We start from the raw sequence: 10,820 nt of genomic DNA, 5'->3' as shown, positions 1-10,820 counted from the left end.
CACTCTGCTTCCCCAGCTACTGTTGCCCCACCAGTCCCACCTTTAGCAATGACTTTGACCTGACCTTTGATGCAGGTATTTGTATTTTTATTAATTTGTGTTAGTTTAATTAGCCTTCCTTTCACTTAATTTCCACTGTTGTTTTTTATTGGCCAACAATCATTATACTGTGTAGTGAAATGGCTGTGTACCTGAAGAATGGAATGAGGGCCTCCGGTGATGGTATGAGAAGCTTGGTTGGTGGTGGTGGGGTAACCAGAGCAAAGGAAAAATAATATAATCTCTTTGTTCCTTGTAACTTTGAGTTTGAGCAATTTAAACAAGAAAGGAAAAAAGAAAATATGTTTTTTAGCAATTTAATGCCACTTGTTTTTGATCAAACATGGTTTGGCTTTTCTACAGCCACAGTCTGCCTCTGTCCAAATTATAGCAGCCAAGCACAACACGCCCTTTAAAAGGTTTGTGGAAGACATCAGCTTTTGGCTGGTCTCCTATAACTTCTACTCTTGCTGTCATGTTTTAGTAGGTTTTCACTTAATCAGTTTCATTATCTAACAGTTTCTGAATACACCCAGCGATTAATCTTCCACAAAACTGTTCTTTAATACTATAAAACACAATGTGTAAGCACCGCTAACGTTAAATGAACAGTTATCTAATATAGGTAGAAAAAACATATATAAATGAAACTTTAAATGTAAACATAACCTTTTTATAACTTTAACAGAAAATTTGTTTCATTATTAATTATTATTATTAATCTCATATATAAATGATTTATTCATTTCACACAGGATTTAACTCAGTGCTTCAGATGGTACACTTCCTGTTCTTTGGCCAGTACCATTATCAGTACCATCGTAAAATGGTGACACATGAACCATGTTTCATTTTGGTACCATGGGCAGTACCATTATAGCACCATGACGTACAAATTTTACCTCAGGGAGTACCAAGGCAAATTACTTGTACCATTGGAAGCATCATAGTAAAACTGAAAATACATCTACTGCCATCACAGTACTATGGCATTTTGTTCCTCTGAGTCTTTCTGCACCACTTTGTCTTCTCTCACCCCATGTCTCTCCATTCTCTCTGTTTCTGTTACTTTCTTTCTCAGTCTTTTACTGTAAAGTTGTTTATTTCATGGCATTTGTCCTTGATTCCTGGTTCTCTGTCTGAATTTGTGCAGCCTTGTCAGTTATTTAACACATACAGCTGGAACTCTGTTTCTAGGCCATATCTATCTCTGAGACCTGGTATGCTACTGTAACCTCTACAACCTCATGGAAGGTACGATCAGACAACTGTGTGGGGATGAACCCACTGACAGCCTTTTACTAACCATTCACAGTTTCCACAGATTACTTTGTTCTGGAGCTTAATGGGATGGATAGGGAGGGCTCTAACAGATAGCAGTTGCTCAGTCCAAAATTAGCACAAAACACAAGAGGCTACATTGCTGAGGTTGTGTTGCCTCAGTGAGATAATGAAATTCAGTTCAGGAAGAGAGATTTGTGTAACACACCCAGTTTACAGAAAAACAAGCATTTTTATATTTCATCCTCTGTTAATGATCACAAGTAGTAAAATTAGTGTACAGTGTTACATTACAAGGTACCATACCTGAAATATGCACATGCACATTTTACAGAGCAACATACAGTAGTGTGCTGCTGAATAACATCATACTGGGTTGAAGTTGTTTGCTGGAGACTAGTGCTGATGTATTGTAGTTGGCACAGACACACACTCCATATTTTCAGAGGATTTTGTTCACTTGTTTTTTCTTCTGCTCAGAACTAAGTCAGCGGCATAAGCGACACTCACACATCTCCAAAATCCCGTTTAATTTAAGCACTTATGGCACACCATGGATGCCACTGCTCCCAAACACACTGTGCTATAAACATAATTTAAACACCAAGTTGTGCAATTTACTGAGGAAGGGAGTGAAATGAGACCAGACGAATAGCATCCAACCTGTAGACAGCCTGCAATCGCATGTGCTTGGCCACTCTCACAGAGTCTGAACACCAAGTGCCAGCAGATGACAGAGCCCCATAAGTTTTGCTTACACTGAGTCAGTCAAATAGAGCCCAGGCTGCACTTCTCAAATGTTTTCTGTTAGGCCTATGCTAAAACAAACAAAATCTGTTTAATAAACTGTAAATTAGCTGGTTTTATGTCATTATGGATAGTTTATTTATGTCAGGTAAAAACAATTAAATAAATAAAAAAATGCTTGAACAAATAAATGAGTTTCCATCTACATGCTTTAGGGACAGCATATGTATAAGTAGGACTTAATTAAGAAACCCAACTTAATTTCTTGTCATTATCTGTTTGTGCACTGTTGTACAGTAAAAGGTCAGCAGCATAATTATTTATCTCATAAATAATTAAACTGACAAGAAAAATTTGTTTTATAATTCACTGGAGAAAAGTGGGGACAACAATAATAATGGTAACATTTATTTATAAATCACCTTTCTAAAACAAGGTTTACATAGTGCTTTACAGAAAATAGAAACAAAACTGTAACTAACACTGAGGACATGTCAAGCAATAAAAACAACATACACCATAGAACAACAATAAATAAATGAAAATGAACCTTTTTAGGGAGATTATATACCTAAATTTAGACAAGAGAGTAAAAAATAAGAACAAGAGTAAAAAAAAGGTCACAGGAATACCAGTCTGTACAAATGTGTTAAAATGTGGTTTAAAAAATGAGACAGACTCAGCTGATCTGATTTCATCAGGGAGGTGAAGTTCAGAGCAAGACCTGTACTGGCTTTTAATGTTACTGGAACATTTTTTAAAATCAACTCTAAAATTTACTGACACCTTTTTGAGGGTTAAGATTTGGTTTTATGGTTCAGGTTAGAGTTAGGTTTAGATTAGGGTTAGGCATTTAGTTCTGATGATTACGTTTAGGGCTAGGGACTTGGAATGCATTGTGCCAGTGAGTGTACTCACAAAGATAGACCTACAAGTAAGTATGTGTGTGAAATGTGTGTGCTTTTGTATTCCTTACATTATGGGGACTGACACCTGTTAACACACTCACATTGTGGGGACTCGTCATATTTTTGGTTCCATTTAGTTGATAATAGCATAAAACTTATTAAATTAACTATTTCATATTTGTTTATTGTTTACCCATGTGCATTTGGTTTGGTCTTTTATAGGATTGCGAATTTTGTTTATCTGTATACAAAAGGTCAGAATGTATTTGTAATATATTTTGCTCATTGTGTAAAATAAACAATAAACATTAAAATCTTGATGATTTTTCCATAATATCCATCCATTATCTATACCACTTATTCCTGAATAGCCAATCCCAGCTGACAGTGGGCGAGATGCGAGGTCCACCCTGGACAGGTTGCCAGTCTATCACAGGGCTCACATGTAGACAAGTTACCACACACACTCACACTCACACATTCACACACCAGTGACATGCGACATGTGGACTGGAGAAGCCTGGAATCGAACTGCCAGCTCTACCTCCTGAGCCGCAGCCGCCCCCATCAAATCAAATTTCCAAATCAAATTAGTTTTCCACATATAAAAACAGGGTCCAGTTTCTAGAGTATATTTACAATTGACTATCAATCTTCCCAATTCATGACCACCCACTTGCCATTTTTCAGGCAATGTGTGTGTGTGTGTGTGTGTGTGTGTGCGTGGCTATGTCAATCTATTATGTGAAATTTTGATTCTTTTTTTTTCTTCAGTTTTTCTTGTTTGTTCTTGGCCCTTGGTTAAAACAAAAGCAAAAAACATAAAACAATGCAGCCCAACAGAGAGCCACTTGGTGTGACTGTAGTTGTGGATACTGCTCAGAGGTGAGTCGCAGGCTGACGAGGGGCATCATTCTTTCTGACACCTAAACCAGTTTTCGCTCTCAAAAATGATGGTGGAGGGTGGAGGGCAAAGGGAGCCACAGAGAAAAAATACACCCTTAGCTGCGTGTAGATTGCAGGGCAACTTTTATTAAGGGAGCAATATGCTCAGCTGGGCTTTGCCATCCATCACTTAGACCTGCCCCCCAACACACACACACAAACACACACACATACTACAGAAGAGTTGGACATGTCAGGGCTGTTCAGCTGACTGACAGGCACCTGTAACATTCTAGACAACCTAGACTGTGTCATAACAGAATGACAGCAAGGCCACAGTTACATATGTATATCACTCACTGAACAATGACATGTTGTTTCCTGCATTTATATAGATTAAAATCAGTTAAGCAAGTGACAAATTATGATCTAACATATTACTGTATAAGAGAAGTATAACAATACACAAATACCACTGTTAAGCTCACAATTATTCAAGTCTTGTCTCAAAACAATACTCACATAGGCATGTGAACATTGAAACATTCAGTGGTTGTTCATCATTTTCCTTTTATGTATGGCCATTATAAACTCCTTTCCTAACATAATTGTGACAGGGGATTCAAACCCCACTTCTTATTCTGACCAAAAGTATATTCCAGCATTTATCTGAATTTGATGTGAGGGTTAAGCAGTCTGAATTCAAAAAGGCAGCAAACAGTTCTTGAGCTGTTACTTTTATCAAAAACACAACAGAAGACCAGCTGGTGTATTTGTTTACAGTACACTCAGTCGAACTCACATTGGTTTAATAAAAAATCCAATAAATAATTGGCCTTTTTCCATCATGCCAAATAGTGATTTGGTCCTGTGCACAACATGACACACACATCAGAAGAAAGTAAAAGGGGTTAGCTATGTTGGTGAGGAGATGAAGATGTGCTGTCTGTTGCCTTCTCACTGTGGTTACTGTGTCTGCTTCTCACTGCTGTATTACTTCTTGCAATATTTCAAACTGATGTGCTGTCAAAAACTGACCAAAACAACTGTTGTCTTGTTTTGTGGACACATTTTTAAAGAATGACTTGGGTCAGTGTTAAACTGTAATACATTGGGTTGGCTCTTCATGCATCCCAAATGCACACTATTCAAAACCATAGGTACTGTATGCTAAACGTCACATATCAGTTATGAATATTAGTAATAATATTAGCTTTGATAATAACAAAACAATATGATGTGTTACTCTATTAAATATAGTAATATTACTAAAGTACATTTATAAAGTAATTTGTTACTTTCAGAAATGTCTTAGTAACTAACAGCATGTAACTAAGTAAGTAATGTATAATGTAACAGTAACTAACTGGAAATTCCTTCAGACATCTAAATCATCAATGCATCCCTATTGTTCATTAGAGCAATCAGGAAATGCTCACTTCAGTGCTTATTGTTCACTGTGTGGCATTTTACCAGCCCTGTCCCTCAGAACATCTGTCAGCACCTCAATCTATGATATCCCATTCACATGCAGAGGTCTTATGTATACTGATAAAACAGAATCCACTTGCTGAGTTTGGCTAATTTTCCTAGAATGTGCTGTTACTCTATATTACATTTAAAGGTTCCAATGATAAAACAGACATTTGTGTCTCATAACTACCTCTCCTCATCAGACTTACATGGGGAGAGGGCAGTATTAGTTCTGACTTCAAAATAGCCTTGGCTTTCAGAGATCATTTTTAATTGACAGTTTTCTGTCTGGCTGACATGTCTTATCTGCCCCTTCTGTGTCCACATGTGAATGCATTCTACTCTGCCCTGATCTGTCCAATTTGAGGGCTGCTTTGCATGCGACGTGCATTACTGCGCATGCCGATATTGTTTATGCATGCAGTTTTAATATGTCACTGTTATTGCTTCATGTTTTCTCACACAACACGAATGTGGACAATGAACTGCCAAGAAAATACACACCCTTACACACAAACACAGTCCCCACCTCTTCTTCTTTTTTTTCCATCTCTCTGCCTCACTCTTCACTTTCCTCTCTGTCTCTCTTTAGTTCAAAGGCTGCCAAATCCTTCCCAAACCAATTAGAGTGTATGTAAGGTCCTCAGGGGGGCCCTGCGGTGACAGTACACAGTATGGAGTGGCAAGGGGTCTGAAAAGGCAATCACAGTTCGCAGTATTCAACAATATCAGAGAGCAACAACAATAGCAGGCCATAAATCAGCCCATGAACAGTGAATAGACATCGACTTGTTGGATACTGGGGGACAAGGCTGCTGACTGGTTGTAGGAACAGGAAACACAAAAATCACAAAAACAGAGGGGGCCCTAAGAAAAGTACACAAGCATGTTTGTATGTTTATATCACTGTAATAAGATCACATATACAGATTCTTCAAACATCTATCTCTAAGTAAACGTTTAGTGGTGCTGATTGCTGCTTTTTAAAGATTTGTAAAGTGATAGATAGCAGTTGCAAAGCAGGCCAAATCATGCTTTTATTTAATGAAACTACTATATGGTTTGAATACACATATTGTCAGTCACTTTGGACAAAAGCCTCTTGGTAATGAAGCCAAAGATTAGGTGCAAAGTCACAACACATCTTATCATATTTTCTGAGTTCCTCTCAAAATGTGAAACTCAACTGAGTGCTTAAACTACCAGTCTTCTACATGATCTATGACAAAATGAATGTGATTTAGTTCTCCAAACCCCAAATACTAAAGTAGCATTCAAAAAGTGATGGCAGCATTAGAGTTCTGATACCAATGCTGACAGTGTATTTGTTGGACAGATAAGGTAAAAGACAGAGAACATTAGTTACTAACTAATTCTTAATACAATATAGCAAAAGACAAATGGCCACACCATTAGATTTTCCAACACCCACTCACTGTGAGGTAGTTATGATAACACTGCTGAGGTAAACTGGCAGATATAGCATTTTTCAATAAGAACTTTTTTTTGAAAGTGTGGACTTACAGTGTTTGTCAGCATGAATAAAAGAAAATTGTGAAACTGGGTTTGTGTTCATTATTCAGGAGCCATTTAGTGGTTCCAGCAGGCTCCCTACAGCTCTGCACTCAACCCTCAACAAGCTCATTAATCCTGACAGAACATGAGCTCAGCTGAGGAGGGCAGGAAGAGAGGGACTGGATCATCAGATGGATGAAATTCCACTATGACCCTATGTTCACAGCAGCATGGTTGATGTCGTAAGTCTGTACATGCCCGTGAATGACAGCAGTGCTGTACTGGACACTGAGAAGAACCCCAAATCTCCTTATATACAGGAAGTTTTTTTCTGTTTGGTTTATTTGATTTTGCTTGCATTTGTACACATTTGTCCACTGGAATAGTGATGCTATGACAGTTTGGTGACAGTCTATCTCCAGTGAGTTGGATTCATATGCAGGCTACAGTAACTTTTCTGCATCAGTAACTTATGTTTGGTGACAGCCTATATGCCAGCTGGGGATGTAATGTGACATTCATATGGAGCAGTGAAATGTGACTGGAATGTGAATGGTCATGATCATCATACCATTTGGAGGAATAGCATTCAGGGTTTACGTCCTATCGTGTGCTATTGGTCATTTTTTGAATAAACCATGACCATGGTCTTTTGTTTTTTTCTTGTAGGTTGTTTGGACTTCATCGAGTAAGAGAATTGTCTGTACATTGTTCTAGAATGTGATGACAAAAAAGGGCACAGAGAAATGAGCGTTGGCTTCAGTACAGTCCTTCACATTTGCAGAAAAGCTCGACTAAAAATTGTGGTCTGTCCGGCTTCTTCAAAGGTCTCACCTGCTATCAGGTTCAACTTTGTCTTGTGTGACTAGGCTCGTGCATAACATGATGCACAAGCGACATGAGGTGTTTATACTCTCATTCAGCACACAACAGAAGCGGGAGATTCTTGATCTCATTAGTTTTATGGGCAAGTGGTGTGGTTATGTTCTGTCCTGTCAGCAGGGCCCCACAACTGTTCATCGGTAAGGTGAGAGGGATCTTCCAATTTAAAAAAAATGTATTTATATTTTTTTTACTTAAAGTTGAGATAATCAAAAGCAATGTCCCTAACTAGGTTAAGACAAATTTTCTGGAGAAAAGCTTTATGTATACATTTTCAATAATGTCAATTACGCCACAGATTTAAAAGATTTTTGAAAATGAAACCAGTACATTTTTAAGTGTAGTTGCCGAGATCTGTGAACTAAATTAATTCAAGCAAATAATCCCAATTCCATTAGTTATTTATTATTACAATAATTCTGAGCAGTTCAGTAATTTGAAAGATAGGGAACAGAATCATCGTCTCTGCCTGGAAATAAACAAAAGTATTAGATAAGAGAATTGTTAAAGAATCAGTCAATCACTGTTGGCCCTACAGTACAGTCAGTCAGAGTTCAGAGTCGGGACGGTCCCCGGCTGTTCACCTGTCCTTCCTGAATGCACACACTCCCTGCTGGGACCACCATACTACCTAATCCACAGCTATTCTAATTTTTGTGACTATTGCTTAAGCCAAAGTCACAGTTTTTAGGCCAGCTCTTCCAGGAATTGTCTGAGATGTCCAGTACATGAACTTCTAGGTCGCACTGACCCAGCACACATTTCCTTTTCTAAACATGAACTTAAAAGTGAGCACATGAACAGTTCACACAAGGCTGAAGTTATGCCCAACTTTAAGCTTCCCATTCAAGGAAGGCTGCTCTCTAGATGTTTATTCACAAGATGAACCCATAAACTAAACAAAGAGGACACGAGCCAGGATATTTTTTGCTTGAGCAAGCTATCAGTACATAGTTCCCATTGTCTCCATGCACAAACACCTTCAAATATTTCAGAGCAGAGAAACAGATCTCTCCAAGATTATATAAACACTTAGCTCACCCTTGCATAACTATCAGCAATTACCTACTACAAATAATATCTATATGTAATCTAACTCGATGTAATCCAAGTGATTTGTTTTTAACCACTACAGAAGCTCTCAGGCTTTTGATTAGTTCTGAGCTTTGTATAAAATTCAATCCAAATCACACTGAACCATCTTCCCTATTGCCATTACTTTATACCTCATTTGATATTAGCCAGGTAAGAATGGCCACATGAATCACAGATGGAGCACCTGCTCAAGGTAATGATATTTGTCCTCATTAGGAAGCTCAGTGCCTCGTTATTCTCACCTGTTCAACATATCCAATCATTCTTTCATTTGGCCAGTAAGGGATACCACCTCCTCCAGAAGCTTTAATGAAACGTCTGGCTTACTCAGTTGCTCTCTCTAACACAGATGATATAATTTATTGTGCTTAGTAATTGCCATGGAAGTAATAATTACATTCAAATATTAATCTCTGTTGTTGAGACAGAGTGATGAATCAAAATCCTTCACTTGTTCCTTCCCTCCTATTGCCTTCTCATAGCCAAGCTCACCCCGGTGCGACCCAGAAGATTAGGCCTAAAATGACAAATTATTGTAATTCACCATCACATGAAGGAGGATGTGTGTGTAGAGAGAGAGCTTGCATATGTGTGTGTTTGAGATGGGCTGAGGACAGAAGAGTGTATGCCAAATGCAGAGACAACATTAAAACATGTGCATCTCACATTACAGTGTGTTCTTATAGAAAGTGTTTAAGCCACGTTTTGGCCAACTCATGCATCTGAAGGAACAGGTACACTCCGTTTCTCTTCCGTTTTTAAAAGTTATTTGTCAAAGCATATTTTGACTTTATTACTCAGTGGGTGGTGGAGAGGAGGACAGGAAATGTGGGAGACAGAGATAGATGGAGACAACTCATGTCAACTCAAATCGCCAACATCTCACACACACTGTGCATGTGTACACTACACACATGGTGCACTGCGCTGTGTCCATTTGGCCCAGGCATGCTCCATTTCTGGTAAAAACATGTCTGAGTTACTTTAAAATAAACAGGCTACACCATATTTGCAGCATATTTGTAGTTAGTGTCAAAGTCAGTTGATGAGTCAGCCTCTTCAGTTCTTCTGTCCCTCGGTTTTGCCCAGGATATCTACTGCCAGCAGCCACACTGCAAATAAGTTTGGTATGGATGCCCAAAGTAGTCAAGTCAAGTCAAGTCAGTTTATTTATAAGCACATTTAAAAACAACAAAAGTTGGCCCAAAGTGCTGTACAGCAATAAAATAAATAAATAGGAAAAAAGGAAAATAACATACAAGACTTTACACAAAAAAGAGAAAAAGGAGTATCCAGCAAAATTATTATAAACAAGATATATTGTGCCCCTGCTTTCCATGTGCGCAACACGTTCCCCCGTGATAAAGCATGTGAAAAATGAATGACTGCTTTTGCATTAAACTGGATATTGTGGTGAATGTTGATGGCAGAAAAGTGTTTTAAACTGTGTGATATGGAGAGATAAAAGTGTGCAGTGTTTCCATATAGCCAAATCCACAGATCAGCACATTCACAACAATCTAACTATTGATCTTCCCTGGCAAATTGTCTAAGATACCTGCTAAAGCACCATCATCAGGAGAAGATTTATGCTTTTAGACCCATTACTCATCAGGCTCTAATAGCAAAGTCATCAACATTGTGTCCCCCATTTTTTTATATTGTTGGATGTAATGACTAACATAGCCTCAAATGGCTACTAATTTTAGCCTTGTTGTAGTCACTCTTTCAGCACCCTGCATCTGTATCACCTGATGATATATGAAAGGCAATTTCAAAGCCCAAGGCCACTTCATTGATTACATAACTATCACCCCCAAACCCAGAGAGTATCTCTTCCACCTTTCCTGGTGATTCATTCACTAGGTCCCTCACACATGCAAGAAATATCATCTTAGCCCTCACCTTCTGCCCACAGATGTAAAATAAACCCTCCAAACAAAAATGCTTGAAAGGGACAGTGGTGCTCTGCTAGCATTGCCACTGAAAGAGGGA

This window comes from Monopterus albus, unplaced genomic scaffold (assembly GCF_001952655.1).
Source record: "Monopterus albus unplaced genomic scaffold, M_albus_1.0 scaffold162.1, whole genome shotgun sequence".
Taxonomy (NCBI): Eukaryota; Metazoa; Chordata; class Actinopteri; order Synbranchiformes; family Synbranchidae; genus Monopterus; species Monopterus albus.
This window is presented reverse-complemented; position numbering follows the sequence as displayed.